Source organism: Haliaeetus albicilla, chromosome 6 (genome assembly GCF_947461875.1).
Source record: "Haliaeetus albicilla chromosome 6, bHalAlb1.1, whole genome shotgun sequence".
NCBI classification, from domain to species: Eukaryota; Metazoa; Chordata; class Aves; order Accipitriformes; family Accipitridae; genus Haliaeetus; species Haliaeetus albicilla.
Window position 1 is genome coordinate 27,091,422 of NC_091488.1, and position 19,092 is coordinate 27,110,513.

The 19,092-nt window shown below is 37.8% G+C and overlaps 1 protein-coding gene and 1 long non-coding RNA gene across 6 annotated transcripts in view; one reads left to right on the top strand and one right to left on the bottom strand.

The window, feature by feature from the left end:
* Positions 1 to 9,692, top strand: part of LOC138685688 (uncharacterized) — a 37,004-nt gene extending 27,312 nt beyond the window's left edge. Inside the window, exon 3 of the long non-coding RNA XR_011325064.1 lies at positions 8,724 to 9,692. This is a non-coding gene — a long non-coding RNA (uncharacterized lncRNA). The remainder of the gene's footprint in view (positions 1 to 8,723) is intronic.
* Positions 1 to 19,092, bottom strand: part of ROBO1 (roundabout guidance receptor 1) — a 659,452-nt gene that overhangs the window by 350,938 nt on the left and 289,422 nt on the right. The window lies entirely within an intron of this gene.

Genomic DNA, 19,092 nt, shown 5'->3' on the forward strand with positions numbered 1-19,092 from the left:
TGCCACAGACAGCCCTGCTTCTATAGAAGAAAGCTAAGGTCTTGTCCTTTAGGCTAGTTATTTTTGTGTACAGAGCATGAGTTATTTGATAGTGGAGTAATACAGTTTCCAGAAATTATCTTGTATAGCTGCAGCAGAATCTTACAAATTCATCCTAATAAATAACAGTCCCATTTGTGAGTTATATGTTGTCTATATGAGGAAATGAATGCACTGTGAACTAGCATGTGAATTAAAAGTATACTAGCTACTCAACACCAATTCCTTGTATGGATATGCAAAGATCTAGATTCATCCACCTAATTTGGGGCATATAACTGAAGAATCCAAGTTAGGAGTGTAAGCGTCCTGCAGTTTTTCTATTGCCAGTGAAGAATCCATTTAAGATTTCACTTATGCTCTGGAAGAATCTCTCTTTAGCTATTCCCTGCGTAGAGTAAGTTAATAGGTTGCCTCAAATTAAATACCAAAAGTGAGGTGAGATGTATCCTGCTGTAAGGGTGCTCTGAAATAGTGAACCAAATGTATGCAAGGGGGCATCTTGCATAGGTGTTAGCCTGGCTTCCTAATTGTCCCCTTTGTCCACAGATCAGCAGTGAACAGGGGTTTGGTACTGTGACTGCTTATGTTGTGCTAGCTTTCTATATAAAAAGAAGAGTTCTATATTCAGGGCTGTCAAATCAATACTTTATTTACAAGCTTTAAAAGTTCACAGTTTTCTAGTGGAAGGAAAGAGTATAAATAAATAAAATACAATCCTCAGGCCCTTTGCCTCTCACTCCCACCCCAAAGGACATTAGTATGTTCTGTCTGGTCTCTTTCAGCTTTAACATTTCCTGCTACACTCAGTGAAATTTAAACAAAATCACTTTTACAAACATTTAAATGGAAAAATATGGAGTTTTGTCATTTCCCTCCTTGTGTAGCACTAATTAACAAAGCCTTTTTGTGAAAGCAAAAAGCTTTCCTTTTTTAGAACTGGCATGCTCCTCCTTACTGATTCCCAACTGTGGTGGCACAATCCAGTATTCTTGAACAATGATGAGAACAGAAATAGATGGAATTCAATAGAAGCATGAATAATGGCAAGCAGAAACAAAGTGGTGACATAATCTGTCTTCCAAACTGCCTTGAGATATAGTCAAGAAAACACTACATTGTAACTTGTATGTTGTGATCGCCTCTGATAGGTATCACCAAATAATCTTCAGGACAGATTTATCCACTTCGGTTACCCATTTAAACATTTTTTAATGAAAGCTCTGCTTACATACTTACGTCATATATGCCTCCAGCTCCCACATCCTAATGATTATCAGCTGGTTATTTTCCCACTTGTGCTTGAAAAAGTGGAGGTTCTACAGTATTTCCCATGTGGCGGTTTCTGAAAACACACTCGGGAAGGATATGCCATGTGAAAAACATATTGAACAAACATGTTCAAGGGGGCAAAAGAGATGTAATGCTCTGTGAGCATAAAGATGCATGAATATGCAGAGAAAGACAAGGGAACAACTTGAATGTAGCGTGAGGCTGTTAAGATTTCAAAATTGAAGGAGGTGGATGAATTCATATTCAACAGAACAAGCCCAATTTCCAGCTGATACTTTGTTTTGTTTCCAGCATGTTTTGTCAATACTATATTAGGGTATCAGAAAGACAAATACATTTTGAGAAGTGGTATGTTTTTGCAGGGGTTTTTTAAATAAAAGAATTATAATTCATTACTAGTAAAACAATCTGCACAGTGAAGATGCAAAGTATTCAAATATTGATTGAATTTACAGTCCTCAGAGGGATATGACCCGTTACAATTTGCTTATTATTATAGCTTTTGGGGGAACAAGAGATACATGGCTGTTAAAGCTGTGCCACAATTTATCACAGTCTTCTGTTTTCATTTGTTTGTGACTTTCTGAAAGAGTCTTTTTTTGGGCTGAGACCTCTATAATTGGTCTCAGCACAATGGAACTCCTCCTCACTCATCCCTCTTCCCTTCCCATCCCCCTGCCTTCAATCTGTTCAGCGTTTTTGTGTTAGTGGTGCATGGAAAAAATAGTACTTATTACAGGCCTTTTTTTTTTGGCTTCACCATGATTCAAAAGCTGTCTAAAAAGAAACCAGGAGAATTTTTATTTGGCACAGTGAACAGCACAAGCTGCCCAGTTTAAAGGTGCAGTCGAAGTGGTGCTTTTGAAGGGTACTGGCAAAGCACCCTAGAAGGCATTTTAGTTATCTTTGCCACAGGCAGGTAAAATCCTTCCAATTCCTTTCTGTTCGCTGACATAATGCCATGCTCACAACTCTCTAGAACATTTCCCCTTGCAATTGCCAAAAAGTAACTACTAAAAGCACACGAAAGTCAATACAGCAGCAAGATCAAAGAGAGCACAGTGGAAGGAAAGGTGGTTTTGGGGCTACTGCAGTGGTTTGCAAGCTCTTTAAGTAAAGACCTCACCCCTTCTTTCAGATAAAACGGTGCATGATTTTCATCTCCATTTCCTTCATATGCAGCAATGAGTGCTATCCTTCTCCATCTCTTTTCCGTCTTCCCATCATTTCTTTCTGATCTTTCTTCTCCCTTTTCCTCTACCCCTTTGGGAGATTTGCTACTTGGAGTTTAGTCTTTTTCACTTGCAAAGCCATTCCATTTGTTTTGTTCTACTGATAGTGTCAGTTCACTAGGGGTTACATGCAGCTAATAGTAACACACCCTCCGAGAACTGTGAGGCTCCATTGTATTGACAAAAAAGGCAACTGTGAAAGGGAGCTCAAACCCCTGCCAAAGCGAGAGCTACAGTCCAACTATACAGATCTAGCACAGGACTGCGTACCAGAGGGCTGTCTATCAGAAGTCTATGTCCAGATCGATTGGTAACTATTTTGCACCTGTAAGCATTCCCTAACCTTTGTCTGCAATAACTGGAAACTCTTTGGAATGGTTTCTCAGTATATGCAAGTGCAAGGTTTAGGACCTGAAGACACTGCTTTTAGTTCTGATCCACAGATATTATTTCATTGCCTATAATTAATCATTGTAATGTTTGATGTGGGTTCAGACGTTCAGACTTGCTCTTCTTCCTTCTCTTGAGTTTTGGGAAGTCATCTGGGCAAAGATGGGCCCTGGAGTCTCCTTGCATGCCAAGTTCACATCAGTGGAACACCCCTGATTTCACTCACATTCCTCCTCAGCCAGTTGAGGTCAAGGGGAGAAATAATCACAACCAACCAGTGGTGTGTTGCTTGCACTTGATTAAATATGCTGACACTATCATTAATCAAAGTTATGTTTTAATGTTATATTCACAGTGAAATATATGATTAATGCTATTGATATCAGAAGAACAACCTTCTGTTATTTTGCAACTACTTTGTCTTCTTTAAAATGATTGGCAATTTGCATTTGAGGGTATACATGAGTGAATGAACGCACATGTGTATTTATTCCTGGCTTTTATGTATTTATCCACAGTATCCGTAATACAGATTTGCTTCTCTACGTATAAGGCTGCCACATGTAGTATGTGCATAAGTAATTTTGTTCATTACATATGTGAATGACCAGTGCATGCTTTTAGAGCAGCTCATCATACCATTCACTGCCACCCAGGGAAAGCCTGGGGCAGCTGAGTAACAGCACTCTGCAGCAGGAACTGGAAGACATTCTGCATTAGAGAACTCCACTTGTCTGAAGGCACAAAACATGGGCTTAAGGCAAAGAGCATATTTGGCATGATACTGATTTATGGGGTGCAATGTACTCCTCCTGCATACCAAACATAGAGTGCAGGCTGGTGTGGAGATTAGGGGAGGTGAGGCCATACTTTATTTCCTATCCCCTTGAGAGCCTGCTCACCCCATAAGGATGAGAGATAAAGAAGTGTCTGTAAACACCTGTTTCTCTATTTTTCCTTTCTCCTTCTGCACTGTTGTCATATCTAGGAAGAATCTAGCCTGTATATTAATCCAATTTCTTTCAAAAATTAAAATGCCAATCTGTAAGGAATGGGTTTAGCAAGCAAGCAAATTACATTCCTAGCCATTCTCTAATGGGCCTTTGAGTTTCAAGGCTTTGTAATTCCAGTCTCTGTGTATAATACATACACTGCTTTTCCCTAAAGGAGCTGACAGAATTTGTCTTGATTACTAAAAACAGATGTTTGTAGCATATGCATCATGTGTTATAGCTATGTTGCGGGAAAAACTGCTGTTTCATCGCCTGCACGCTTACAGGTCTCCACTAGAGGGAGATCAGTAGAAAGCAGAAAAAACACCCTGTATTCAGGAAGGGTGATAGCAGCATGATCCTCTTCTTCCCTAAACTGGCCGGTTTAGGTATGTTACTGTTTAGGCATTCTTAAGTAACCAGAATCCACCTATATGCTTTTCAAGGGGTTTGCAAATTTATGCTAGAATTTATGGATTTCAGTTACTTCAAAATTGTCTTACATATGAAACATGATGTTTCTACATTGGAGTTGGTGATCTTATTAAGACCTCATGTTTAGCTTTTTATTTTGCAATTTTGGTTTAGATGTATCTTATCATTGAAGAATATACATAAATATTTAAGAAATACACCTACGGGATCACACTGATGTTTTGCTTTTGTCTGACTTCCCTACATTTTATTGCATGTACTGTAATTTGATATCTCCAGAAATACTTAAGCATGTAAAATACTCTTTATTTATGGATTTTAGATTATCTCCCTCATGAAAAGAGGAGGATAATTCTCTGAAGGAGAAGAAAGCAGTTCAATCATTTTAGCATTTAGAACATAAAAACAGCAATAAGAATTTGAAATTGTTTTAATAACTTAATATTTTACAGTTGATAAAAAGAAACCAACACAATGTAGACACAGTGTAAGAAACCAGAGAATGCTGTACAATGTCATGTCCTGGAATTTACAATTTTTGCTCCTTGTTACCATTCAGTTATAATCGTGTTGTTGGTACACTGTCTTTTAGGAGCAGAATGTCTCCCTAGACTCTGTATGTATTTACATGTTTTTCTACTGTCCATGCAAGAATAACCTTCACCCTTAAAAGCAGTGGTACGGGCCTCACTATAATGACTCGTTGGTTCATGGTGTTACAGTAACTCTGGTTATTCTATGCCTAGGAATTGGAAACTGAGAGTGAAACATGATATAGAACTAGGATATTTAGCCGACCTAAACAAAATGGGCAAGAACACAGTATATATATGTATCACACAACACATATCTATATACAAACACACAGATTTCTCTTCATACATATGAGTCAAATGGATTTCATGATAATGTGCTTGTAGTATAAAAGATTTTCTACCACTGTGCGGATGCTTCTTTTGCAAGTGCCCCAAATGGGTCATCACAAAAGCAGTTTACTCAGTGACTGTTTGTAAAAGACTGTAAGTTCTTTCTACTTAACAGATTTTACACACATTACTGCAGGAGTTTAAAAAGTTACTTTTCTATAATCATTTGCCTGTTACATGTGAATACTTTAGGTAATAGTCTGAATCTTGCCCAGCTTACACCCAGAGCAGCTATCGTTTTTAAGATAAAATTCTGTTAACTGGAAAAAGGAAGAATTCTTTCTTGGGCGTTTTCAAGCTAGTCCCTTTGCCCACCAACAGGAAATAATTTCTGATGTTTCAAAAATGTAAGAGTTTCTGTGTTCTTATCAAACACAGCTATCTACTCCAGGATCTGGCTTCTGGGATTCATCAGCAACAGAGATCAAAAAATAAAACAGTAACTTTGTATTAGAAAAAACTTTAAAAAAAAAAACAAAACAAAAAAAACAAAAAAACCCCACTGCTGCCTTTTATTCAATGCTACAGAAGAAAATATGGGCAATTAGTCCAGCTTGGGAACCATGGTCTAATATTTTCAAGCAACTGTTGCTTCTAAATCTATTATCTAAAGGTATTTGTCTATTTTTACATTCCATCTTAAAATAAGCAATTTTTATATAGTCTCATGCTTGTTTAATCTTTATTTCATTCAGCCTGAGTTGTTTTAGCAGAACTGGAATGATATAATGTTTTTCATCTTTAAATTCTAATGTCTTAATGCTAGCATCTGCTTTATTTGAAATATGTGTATTATCACACAAATAGAAGTAATACAGCAATCTAGCAGATTTATCTATTGTTACTTGAGTTCCTGTAAGAATAAAACAGAATAGACTACTTCAGTTAGAAGGGACCTACAACGATCATCTAGTCCAACTGCCTGACCAATTCAAGGCTGACCAAAAGCTAAAGCATGTTATTAAGGGCATTGTCCAAATGCCTCTTAAACACTGACAGGCTTCAGGCATCAACCACCTCTCTAGGAAGCCTTTTCCAGTGTTTGACCACCCTCTCAGTAAAGAAATGTTTCCTAATGTCCAGTCTGAACCTTCCCTGTGCAGCTTTCAACCGTTCCCATGCGTCCTGCCACTGGATCCCAGGGAAAAGAGCTCAGCACCTCCCTCTCCACTTCCCCTCCTCAGGAAGCTGTAGAGAGCAATGAGGTCGCCCCTCAGACTCCTTTTGTCCAAAGCCCGAAGTCCGCAGCCGCTCCTCACAGGACATTCCTTTCCAGCCCTTTCACCAGCTTTGTTGCCCTCTGGACACATTCGAGGACCTTAACATCCTTCTTAAATTGTGGGGCCCAGAAATGCACACAGTACTTGAGGTGAGGGTGCACCAACGCTGAATCCAGTGGGATAATCACCTCTTTTGACCAGCTGGTTATACTGGGTTTGATGCACCCCAGGATGCAGTTTGGCCTCTTGGCTGCCAGGGCACACTGCTGACTGATACTGAGCCTGCTGCCAACCAGCACCCCCAGACCCCTTTCTGCAGGGCTGCTCTCCAGCAGAAGATTCCTCTCCCGATTTATACTTGTGCATGGCATTACTCCATCCTAGATGAAGAATCCAGCATTTGGACTTGTTAAATTTCATCCCATTAATCACTGCCCAATGCTCCAGTCTATCTAGATACCTCTGCAAGGCTTCTTGTCCCTCAAGGGAGTCAACAGCACCTCTCAGTTTGGTATCTTCAGCAAACTGTTTTGTTCCTTACATTTCTACGAGTTCCAGTAGAGATTAGGGACTCACTTCCCTGCACTGTGGACTACACCTCCAAACATCCCCAAACCCTTTTTACCCTCCTTCCAAGATGCTTAGTAGAGGCACTATTCTTTCTCTAATACGTAATACAGTACTGAGGGAAAAAAGAGTTCGTTATGTGAGGGTGTAAAATTCCAAACTTGGCAGGCACATTGCCTCAAAGTACTGTTAATCGGGTGATCAATGGCACCTCATGTCTGTGGCACTATCAGCTTCCCCCTCAAAACAACTCTGGAACCCAGTGGCTGCCCTTCTCCCTCAGAGGTGCAAGAGTCTGACTTGCTCCTGTGCAAGGCAGTGACTCCAGCCTGTCCTAGGTGTCAAACATTAGTGCCGCTAATAACATTAGGGCACTAATGATGCCACAATCAGAGGGTTCGCCCCTCCTCCTGGGCCTCAGAGCAGCTATAGCTGCGTGAAGGGCAACGCACTTTATTGTAAATTCTTCAGAAGAGCACAGCAACTGAGTTAAGTAGAGAAAATTCACAATTTGTATTGAAGTGTAATGGAGTTTTATCACCGGGGGCAATGTAGTATTCTGGAAAGCAAATGGCTAAAGTTTTGTTAAACAAAGCGATGTGATATCAATTGGGTTCACTTACTGGTAAACAGATGTATATTTCAAAAGTTGACATCTCTGGCTGTCTATCCTTGTCTCAATCAAGCAATAACATATATTTGGCTAGCAGTAGATTTTGCTAATGTTTATGGTACTTAGATCTGAGAAACCTGATATTCAAGTGGTATCCTAGATGTTGATTTCTAAAAGTATAAGCTCTTGTTTCTTAATAGCTCTTATTAAAAAAAAACTATTTTGAAACATTTTTTGTATTTTCAGTTGTAAATTTTATTTTATGGGTTCAGAATCAGAAACTTCTTAGAATTTCCTTAAAATTCAGAAATACTAGGCTAGCTGTAAGTTTAAACAAAAAATAAATCTTAAACACAATTCCATATATCATAGGAAATACTGTTTTCCGGGGTACAAAAGGCAAGCTTTAAAGAGAATGCCAAGGAGATAAATTAAATCATTTATTCATCTAAAAGGTGGCAGTTGTAGCCTGGAAAAATTAGCATGCATATATACAATGCAAATTCATTTTTACATCTATTTACGTTCACATGCATTTACATTTACATTCAGATAGATGATTCATCAAGCATTTTCCTTCTGCCAAGTATGTTGGGAAAGTTGAGATGAAAATAACCAAAGTACAGCTAAAAAAAGATACAGTTTTTGTGCTACCTGGCTATGATGGTACACAGGTATTTTTTTTTCTGTCCCTTGGGAACTGCTGTCTTTAGAAGCATGAAATGAGCATTTTCTCCACTCGGTTGATTCCTGAATGTATTTATTCATAAATATGGTGTATTGACATTACTGTACACTCACAGAGGTGTCTCATTTTGGATTACCGCATATGGTACTATACTGTATCTTATATACTTCAGAGCACACAAAATATCTACGACAGGCCACTGCAAGATATAGGAGGATAAAGTAAAAACTTAAATAATTTGCTTTAGGAGGGGTAGTAAGTTAGTTTAACTTACATAGTGGTTTTCATCCAGCTTGCACTAGGTGCTTATTCACAAATCTTCTTTCAGCTGAAGCTGTGTCAACTGAAGAAGATCTATCCACAAGTCACTGCCTAACACCTCCCTGCTGGAAGTCAGGTTCCTATACAGGTGCTCTCTAACATGTTCAGTGAAAATGACTGATGTGAGCTGAAGCAGTGACTTGCACGTCTCTGTCACTCATTGATTCAGGAACGTTTGCAGGAGGAGCTGAGCCAGCAGCTCACCAGGGGCCATACCCTCCATACCCTCCAGCAAGGTGAAGCAAGGAAAAGAGACGGAACACCAAAGATGCTAGCTGAAGAAAATGTATGAGCAAGTCCCTCCAGTTCAGGTAGAATCAGTTGTCACCACCAGCAGACTATGAGAGTAACGTAAAGGTTTAAGAATAGGTACTGTGCTGGTTTTGGTTGGGATAGAGTTACTTTTCTTTATAGTAGCTAGTATGGGGCTATGTCATTTTGTCATATTGTCAGGCATTGGAACAGGCTGCCCAGGGAAATGGTTGAGTCACCATCCCTGGAGGTATTCAAAAAGTGCGTAGACAAGGCACTTCAGGACATAGTTTAGTGGGCATGGTTGATTGTTGGACTCGATAATCTTAAAGGTCTTTTCCAACCTAAATGATTCTATGATTTTGTGTTTTGGATTTGTGACCGAAACAGTGTTGATAATGCCAAGAACTACTGAGCAGTGCTTACACAGAGCCAAGGCCTTTTCTGCTTCTCACCCCACCGCACCAGCGAGTAGGCTGGGGGTGCACAAGAAGCTGGGAGGGGACACAGCTGGGACAGCTGACCCCAACTGACCAAAGGGATATTCCAGACCGTATGATATCATGCTCAGCATATAAAGCTGAGGGAAGAAGAAGGAAGGAGGGTATGTTCAGAGTTATGGTGTTTGTCTTCCCAAGTAACTGTTACACATGATGGAGCCCTGCTTTCCTGGAGCTGCCTGCTGATGGGAAGTGGTGAATGAATTCCTTGTTTTGCTTTGCTTGCATGCATGGCTTTTGCTTGACCTATTAAACTGTCTTTATCTCAGCCCACGAGTTTTCTCACCTTTACCCTTCCGATTTCTAACCCCCATCCCACTGTGAGGTAAGTGAGTGAGTGGCTGCACGGTGCTTAGTTGCTGGCTAGGGTTAAACCACGACAGGTACCCCAATGAATATCCCTGCCTCTTCAGCAGTATGTCTGCATGACGTTCTGCAGGAAAGCACAAGCCAGGTGTAGGCTGGCTGTGGAACATCCTGGCACAGTCAGGGGGTCACTAAAACTTAACATGAGAACAGGAACACTGGCTAGATTTTAAGCCTGAAGACCATGAAATCATCTAAGTTACTTAAAATAAAACAGCCATATAATCTTATGCCTTTTTCTGCAACCTGTGGTTAATAACCTGCATCACTGAATAAACTGCACTGTCATGGCCTTGCGTTTCAAACATTTGAAGAAAAAGCACAATGAAGAGTTCAGTGCTTATTTGGCCATTATGTTAAAATGTGTTGCTTCTTTCTCAATCAAATGTCTGGTTTTAACTGCCATTCACTCTTCTTCTATATGCTGTCACCATCCACATCAAGAGCCATTTAGTGAGGATGGTAACACACTGTGATCAAATTTCTCCTTGATCTTATTTTTATTAATTAAGCTAAACAAACTAAGCTTATTAGTAGTCTTCCAGTGGGAAACACAGCCTGTTTGACGCTCTCCTACATCCATTTTTTCAATATCTTCTGATACAACAAATATTAAAAATGCAAAATATAGGACTCCTCCCATCCTGTAGGTTTGCATCTAAAATCCCAAAGTACCGAAAATATATCACAGGCAGAGTGACTGGCCACAGAACGACGGTTTATCAGGCTTTCTGTCTGTTTGAGATTCTTAAATAAGCTTTTAAACTGGAGACATTTTTTCCACTCATCTACTTTCTAAAGCTATGTCTGGGAGACTGGGTCATATATAAGCTATAGTGATAAGTGTTTTATGGATGTATAATTATATTGTTTAATATAAAATTATAAAAATCAAGCACATGGGGTGGATCATTCTGCAGTTGGAACACAGAAGTGCCATTTAGAATGAAGACTGGGATCGTAGGCTCGTTGAAATCAATGGAAAAAATCCTGTTGAATTCAGTGGACTGCATATTTAGCATTTCTAATTTCCCAGAGAAGTGTTAACAGCAAAACATTTTTTTTTTCCCAGGGTTTTTTTGTCCTTATTGTGCTACATAAGAGTGTAAGAATGTTCACAGATTTGTCAAAAAAGATAGACATTGAATACGGACGAAGGAAGCTCACCATACACATACAAAACCCTACCATTTTACCTGCAGACCCTTTGTAGACAATTTGAAATTATAGGCATTACTAATATAGAAAACTGTTTTTGCCACGAAGGTGCTATGCAGGCTGCAGCACTGGGGATTTTGTGTAATTTTTCCTGTTAGGACCTCTGCTTTTATTTATGGCAAAATTAATTCAGCATAGCATTTCTCTTCTTAGCTCTTTAAAATGGAGACTGTCATTCCTACCAGATTATCCTATATAAGGTGATTTGATAATATGTACTAATTTTCAAAATGAATTAGCTGAGCCATAAAGGATGATTATAATTAAGTTGTTGTCATTCGATTTTGAACCAAGCTCCAGAAATAAGTCAATTTTTATCCCATAAGCCAATTGACCCAAATATTTTCTTTTCCTTTAATAAAGGTGTAGTCCTGTTTTAATCTCTTAACTACACACATTTCATATGAAGGTGTGAAAATTCTAGACCACTAATAATATGATGTGTCTCTTGTTCCCCCAACAAGAAAAAAGAACACCTGTATGACTTCAGAGCCACAACACTGAATCATTTGGCAAGAGATCAAACAGAACAGCATTGTTTTCATTTGCTATTCATTTATGTGCTGCCAAAACACATTATACTGCTTTTAAAAAGTGTCGCGCTGATTACCACTTCCAAAGATTGCATTTCTACAGGTGATGAGTTCTGCTTCATCGCCTCTGTCAAAAATGAACACTTGCATTGTTAATACTCTCTCTCATAGGTTCTAAAACACATAACAGGGTTTACAAAGTTTGTCAAAAATACAACTAATATTATTTAAGTGGTAGTTTTTGTTGGTATAAGATCTAGTAAGTTTAACCTAAATAGCACCTAGGTAGGTGTTGATGATGTAATTTTCTAGTTTTCTAAAAGACTGTGGGTCTGAGACAACTATGACTGACATCAACATATAACTTATCAGTGCATTTTCAGTCAAGCCCAGAAAAGTCTTTCCAAACGAGCAAGATTCTTATTTGTGTGAATAGATCCATTTTATTTGTATGACTGAAGTTGCACGTGGGAATTGGTCATTTGGTGAACTGAGCCTTCAGCTGTCAAATTTTCTGACTAGTCACATTTTCAGAACTTTAGCACAAAATCCATTTTCCTATACATAAATTATGATTATTCAGACATTCATAGCTATGCACCTACATAACTTGCAATTACAGTATGCTGATGAATTTTTGGACTCATTAGGGTGGAATCTGCCCATCACACTCCCAAAGTACAGGGCATCTGCTTCTTGACTAAAGGCTTAATGTTAAGAAGTATCAATTGAATAAAATTAAAATACAGGATTTCAAGACTAATTTATACATTGTAGCTGTAAATCATTTCCATGATTAGACTTAAGTGAATCTTATTATAAAGCAGGTATAGCTTTCATGGCTAGATTATGTCATTTGGGTCAAAGCAAAGAATATGTCAGTGAACAAACTGCTATGACATACAGAGCACCAGAAAGGATTTGTGATGAAGCATAAAATAGGTTAGTTACAAAATTTAATAAACAATTCAGTAACTGAGGTTTTCCATAGAAAAGCACTTTATGCAAAACAGGCAACATTGTGAAACAATGAGATATGTCTTTTCAGAACAGACCTTCTTTTGTTTTCTTTTAAATTAAAAAAATAACTTACAAAAATGCATTGCTTCCATGGACTTATGAAAGCTTTTCCTGAATGCACATTTTGTAGTATGAAACAGGATAGAAAAACCATGTAGTTTCTCAGTCCAAGCTTGTCCAAGATTCTTAGCAAGACTTTCAAAGTGTGAGGAAGACATTATGAAATGGTGCCATAAGTGTAGTGAAATGGTGCCATAAAAAGCTGTCTTAGGTGGTTTACAAAATTAACAAAGTTATGATTCTTGCCCTACAGAGTTTCTAATCTTTGAGACAACCAAGTATGAATAACAATGGGGGAAGAGAAAACAAAGATTACAAAGAGAATTACCATGTGGTCTCTTTGCCACAATACATTTCCAGCTGCCTGAACTACATTGTTGTAATATGTGAAAATCTATAATGCTTTTATTTTTCAACAGGGTTTCGAATAAGAGCCAAAATTTGTACATTCATCACATAAAGCTGGTAAAGCAAAACAACTTAGCAGAGATTGATCAAATTGAAGTAATCTAATTTTTTCCTACTACAGTTAGGTGGCTTTTGAATTTTAACATAATCTCACTGCCATTTTTATGTGACTCAAAAGTTCAGAACATATGCAGAGACAAACAAAACCCACACCAAAACATGTGCTAGTGCAATTCCTGTAAATGCAAACTTTGGACAGTTGTTTTGAAATAGAAACAAGTTGGCCATATGAATTGGGGTTTTTTTTCCATAAAATGTTTGTTCTTCTACATAGATTTCATCAATGGCAGTGACCTGTAGTAGGTAGCATTGAACCTCCAGTTGTTGAAAAATGGGAAAATATAATAATAGAAAGAAAACAAGTTTTTACATATGCCTTTTGTATGTATCTCTGTCCTCCTGCAACCTGCCATTATACTTCAATTCCAACTGATGCCTCAGGATCCCTAATCCTAAAGATACCCAAAATAGAAAGTAATAGTAGACTATAGCCATTTCTAAGAAGTATGTTACAAATTCAACTTCATGTTCTTGTAATTACTTTGATTAGTCTACAGTTGTTCTGTAGATCTTAGTTACTATCCATTGCTTATGCAAACAGCTTTAGTCACCCCAAATAATTTGTTAAAATATTCCTTTTTATGAAGTTTCTTGGGCAATAGGTACAGTTCTCAGAATCATTCTTCATTTAGCATTATAGACTTGCAACAAATCACTGAATTAAAATAAAAGATTGGGGTGGTGAAATACTGTGCTCACTAAAATTAATGACAAACTTAAGCCACTTAGAATTTTATTCAGAGTATGTGCATTGGATATGCAGATTATTCAGTAGGCTCTTTTATCTCTCTATTGTACTAGTGTAATTCTAAAATTCATGTTTTCTGTAAATACATTAATGAAAACAAAGTCCCATTTGTGTACGTAGTTAAGCTGCACATTTAGACCTGATTTGCTCCTATCATTCCAACATAAAGCCAGCTAAAACTACATATACTAGAGTATCATTGAAGATTAGCTTAAATGCAGTCAAAATACTTTTTTTTTTACTCAAATCTTCATGGTTTTATTAAAAAGTCAAAGATTTATTCAATAGACAGATAGTTTCTATCAAAAATAGCTGAAAACACAATCTTGTTTAAAACAATGTTGCAAGAAAATTTCAGCCAGACAACAGCGTAATTGTACTCATCAAAAATAGATATGCACAAATGCAAGCAGAGCATGTCCACTCAGAAAATAATCTGGTTTTGGACAAATCTAACAAGCAAAGTTTAACAAATGTTTTTCAGAAATTTAGGGTCATCTATTAATTTCTACAGCAAGCTCACTTACACAGAAACGCTCAGATCAGTACAAGCAGAACTATTTATCCCACACATGTAATGAATGGTTTTGGGGAAACTACTTTTTATTAACTCTTACAAGCCAAAAATAGGATCACAGTCACAGTATCAGGGTTCAGATCTAATTTCCCTAAAACATAGTACGCATCTAGATGTATTCATCAGAAATGTTGAATGTCAGAGCCTACCCTAAGGATTTTTCTTCTGGGACCTACCCAAATGTGGATGCAGACTCTTCTCCTGATCTGTTTTGGCCAGCTGTTTTCACAGAGTTTCAGACTAAGATAAAAGAAAACTCAATGGAATAGATGACCTCATGAGATTTCCACTCCTCAGGGTAGAAGCCTACTAAGAACAGTTTATGATATTTCCCAGCTGTCAAAGTCATAAGGAAAGCCTTGCATTAACTAATTTAATATAATATAAACAAGTACCTCCAGACTCCATTGACTTGGCCAACATCAAGTTTGCATTTAAACATCTTCCAAAAAAACAAAATCTGAGTTTATTTTCTACAGATCTATGTGTGCAATGATTCTACAAAATATATGCTTTACAGAAAACTTTTCACATTTCTTTCCAGAATACATCTGGTTTTATTAGCTGAGTGTGATAATGGAACTGTGTCAGTTTTCAGGTTTCTAGCATTTAAACCAAATATTTTTGCTCACAAGGATGGGAGCTGCTCCGTCGGATATTTCTGTGGCAGGTGGCAGCCTGCTTTCTTTCAACACACACCATGCATGCATTCATTTAAAAAAAAAAAAAAAAAAGAGAAAGCACTGAATAAATTCCAATTTGGCATGATTATGTGATGTGTGGCCTTGTGTGCATGGAAACTCTCACCTATTAGCACTTGCAGTTTTAGTATCATGTAATTATATTGATTTTTTTGTCAAGTCAGTTTTAAACTATGTCTTTGAGGTAAAAGGCCAGTGCATTAATCCACTGTGGTATTTATTATTTAAATACTAATCAAGAGGTCAATTAATGTTTTCATTGCTTTTGTAAATGAGTAATGGAGTACTGCTCAGAGCTCTTGGGAGAGTCTACTGTTAAATAGGAATCTGATTTCATTCCTTTCAGATGGCCCTAAATGTATTTATTATGCAGCTCTTTTACCTTGTATGTAGTGAGTGGAGTATTTCACTTGAACTCTAAACCCTATACTGCACATCTGAAAGCCCAAGCTTCTCAAATATGCTAGGATTCTAGTTCTGTTCTTCAAGTCTGGATCTATTTTGCAATAAAAGGGTATGATGAATATACAGCTGATTTAATTGTAAGAATGAAAGTTATCTCCATGTGCCAGACATGAACTAGGAAGTTTCTATTTGATTCATATTATCTACAATATTGAATAGAAAACAAATTAAGTTGGCAAGGGATGATTAGCCACTTTGCTAAAATTAATTCATGTGTATGGAAAAACAGATTTTGATACACATTCCTGAGTTTACTAAACACCTATATAAGCTCTGTTTTCCCCACTCATTAGCGATAATATTATCTAATGCATTTTGTGTTAAATCCAGACTTCCAGTTCCTTTATCCTATGGAAGTCAGGCTTGAACAGCTACTTCGTCACATAATGAAACTCCACACTGCTCTAAAGTGATCATGGTGTAACATACTTCTCCTCATGGTTATCTGTTTCATTATAAACTCTAAAATTTTCCTGGCCCAAAAGCATGCTGGCTATCTCGGCTAGGAGCAGAGATGCCAGATGTCAGGATAGGAAAGGACTGGTTCAGGATCTTCATCCTAGCACAATCTTGCTCACTGTCTTTCTAGGATCTGTTACTTTTCACTCTCTTTCCTTTGGTCTCTTGTGCAAAGTGGAAAAATCACATAAACAGTGAGAAAGACACTGTCATATCAGTTTCTATGAAGAATATATAGAACTGTTTCAAGGAGCAATAGTTAATTTCTTCCTGCTGCTGCATTTGGGAACAAGGTTGATTGACCAGCTAAAATCTGATTTCATTACTGCCTCTAATGTTATACAAGCAAGGCAGAGCTATAGACATAGCCTAGAACCTCTTATATTGTTCAAATGCATTCTTCAGGTTTAGTCTCTACTATTATGTGGACTGATTGGGCAGTTAGAGTGGATTTTTTTTTTAATCTAAATTAATAACAAGTAATGGCAAGCAAAATATGTTTCACTGTGACATCTTAGTGATTAAAACCACTTTTTTAAAATGCCATACAGTTTAGAAGCCATCAGTACTATACTGATAAATAACACAAAAAGAGAAATACATACCTATGAGAGAGTTTGGAAATAATTTTAAGAATTTTAGACCCTCAAAATATAAGCTTTGCCCCAATAGAGAGGAGAGTAGGACCCAAGCATGACCATTAAAAAAGAAATGGAAAAAAACCCACAAACACTGAGGAATAAGAAACATGACTGAGCTCTGTACTTCTACTGAAAGAAAACAGAAGATTTTCTTCATGTACTTTGTGTAAATCAAGCTCTTTGACTTAAGTCAAGTTGCAGACTGTCTGCCTCTTCTTTGACCTTGCTCATCTAGTCGTCATCTCTGATGTATGAAGTGAGAAGCAAGGTGCTGAAATGCAAATAGGACTATAAATGAGGATCACGTACGTGCATGTGATGCTAGGACCTTCAAAGAGGCTCTAAAAGCAAATCTACTACAGCAATCCAGCATTACGGCTACTCATCAAGACAGACATGCACTCAAGACAACCAAGTAGGTTGTGTATCGCTTGGTAGAGGTAGTTAACTGACAATTCTCCACATCCATTTGAAGAAGGGTGCTCAATAATAGGATTTTCTGTCTTTATATAAGGGATGCAGCTTCTTCACTGTATGACTGACTTTTTTTTTTTTTTTGCATTGGACTTTTATCTGGAACTGAAGCTCTGAAGTCTAGGGTCCTGCTGTCAGGGCTTATTTCCTTTATTGGCTCTTGCTCCATCTCAGACTACGGCAATATAAAAATTGAAACTGGCAATTTTTCATTACTAATATATTTTTCATAGTTGTTGAACTTTATATTCAAAGGTTCCTTCTCACAGGAAAAGAAAATCACGTTTAGTTTATATTACAGTAACACCCAAAAGCTTAGTTTGAGCCAACTGCAGTGATGCTCTTAAAAAGACAAGTTCTGCTTCAGAGGCCTTACAGTTTTATATTATTTCTAACAGTTCTATTTCTGAGTGTGCTGAGCACTTAGCCAAGATGCAGTCTGACAGATGAGGTTCAGAATATGACTACTGCTAATTAGCAGCTGTTAACAACTGAAAAGATGCATGTGGTACCAATGCTTCAATGCCAACAGAGAGAAGAGCTTCCTACATGACAAGAGGTTATTCATAGGGTTGCACTGGTTCCCAAAGTAAGTCTATTGTTGTTGGCACCCATACTGTAGGGACAAAGATCTTATCAGCTGTATGCAGACACTAAGCCATCCTGACAGATGGCTTCTGTTGTAGGTAGAGCATGTGTGTTGTATGCAGTATGTTAGGGCAATGATGCCCACTTAGGAAAAGTGAAGTGTCTGCCTTACCTTGATTTTCCACACTGCCACTACTGACTCAGCTCTGAAGTCAGAGCTTTTAAAAAGTTGTTTTAAAAAACCTGCTCATACAGAGGTTTTCAGTATTCTTGGACTTTGCACAGAGCTTGGGAGGTAAGAAGGGTAACAGTAATGACAATCCCATCACCACCTTTAATTCTTCAGCTAGAAGAATCCAGTGGTATGAGCCAAAAATTTTTTGGTAGGCCTGCCAAGGTTTGTAAATATGTCAACAAGGAGAGGAAACTCTGCGATAGTCCCTGTGCTTGAATGAAAAGCACATGTGTGGACAATTGAATCGCCAGTGCTTTCAAGTGAGAGCTTTCTGTCTAACTACTGCTGTACCATGGCAATGTAGTTTTATATACTGGAGGTATTTTAGCTACATGTACTTACTTCCCAGTAAGAAACAGTACTTTACTGAAAGCGTTTCTCAAATGACAGCAAACCAACTGTTTTGTCATGAGGTCAATTCTTGACATTTTGTCTATTTACCTGCTTCACAGCAGAGAGTAACATAATGCTCCTGGAAAAAAAAAAAAAATAAGTCCCTGAAATTGAGAATGGGAAAGTTATTATCCTTAGAACGATGACAATTTTAGCTTTCTTTCAAATTACACAGTAATCACGCAGTGTCATTGGTGATGAATAATACATAACTAGTACAGCACGTGGCATGAGAACAAATGGTTTCCTGAACAACCGCATCAATGAAGCCTGGTTCATTGCCTCCTCTCCCAGCATTCACACTGCCACAATTTCTTGCTCACTCTTGTCATGATCTCTACATTGTCCGCACTGTAATACACTATGACCAGTTCTCCCACAGTCTTCCTTGCACACCGTAATATCTCAGCTCTCTCCTGTGTCTTCTATTTACCATTTTGGAGATGCTGACTGGCCAGGAGTCAGTCTATGCTTGTAGGCATTCTGCAGCTACATATCTGTTAATTTGTCAAGCCGTCTAAACAGAATGGGACTTGCCATTTGGAGAAAACAATAGGATCTTTCTCCTCTGTCAAATTTAGTTGACATTCAAATGCTAAAAGCAGGGTTGCGGTCACA